Source organism: Diaphorina citri, unplaced genomic scaffold (assembly GCF_000475195.1).
Source record: "Diaphorina citri unplaced genomic scaffold, Diaci psyllid genome assembly version 1.1 scaffold23831, whole genome shotgun sequence".
Taxonomy (NCBI): domain Eukaryota; kingdom Metazoa; phylum Arthropoda; class Insecta; order Hemiptera; family Psyllidae; genus Diaphorina; species Diaphorina citri.
In genome coordinates this window covers 1-804 of record NW_007401173.1, presented here as the reverse complement: position 1 = coordinate 804, position 804 = coordinate 1, and the positions used below count along the sequence as shown (strand labels likewise).

General features: G+C 38.3%; 1 long non-coding RNA gene across 1 annotated transcript; it reads left to right on the top strand.

Annotated features, from left to right (window-relative positions):
- Positions 1 to 263: 263 nt before the first annotated feature.
- Positions 264 to 590, top strand: LOC113473302. Its single transcript, XR_003395315.1, has 2 exons — positions 264 to 385; positions 458 to 590. It is a non-coding gene; the product is annotated as an uncharacterized LOC113473302 (long non-coding RNA).
- Positions 591 to 804: the final 214 nt, after the last annotated feature.

The window sequence follows — 804 nt, the reverse complement described above, 5'->3', positions numbered from 1 at the left end:
TGCTGGAATAAGAGCTCTGGGTAAGATATAACTGGAACATATGTACCTCGTTTAACCTGCTGGAATAGGACTGAAATGTCATGTCCCTTTAGCCCCACATTCTAACGAAGGTCTCATATATTTTTATACCCAATACTGTTCACAGTGATGTAGGTATAACCTTGGGCGTTATTTATGGTCGATCTTATTACTGAGAGTTACCACAGTGACAAAGTTTTCTTTGACGTCACCCATTTGATTTACACAGGTCAGTATTTCTTAAACTCTGGATTAACTGAAAACTCTCTGTGTTAAGATCGGGTATTAGACTCTCAGCTTAGAACAAGTTTATGTGTGCTTTGTTCAGACTCTCAGGCTTAGAACAAGATAGAGCATCTCTTCATGGGTACAGTGTTATTTACAAAGCTATCTGAGGTTCAAATCTCGAGTATTTTAAACCAAACTGTCCCTGTTTCAGGCAAAGAAGTACAAGGCTATGTGGTGAAGAAGAACAACAACTTGAATAGGAAAGATGAATGGTTACTACTAGGCAAGCGAGATCCTCTTACACCTCAGATGTTTTACCCAGTGGAAGTTAATGTTACAATACATAAAGGTAAGTTATTGTTTAAATTGTTTATAACTACCCAGCAATCTCAGTGGTGTAGTGGTTAACGCGGTAGATTTCGGATTTGGGATCTGGAGGTTTTTGGTTCGAGTACCGAGTCCATGTTTTGAGCAAATAACTGGAAAAAGTAGGATATTTCAGCCATTTTTTGGCGGTTTTTAGACCGCCATTAGTCTATTTTGCGTTTTTTAGGATTT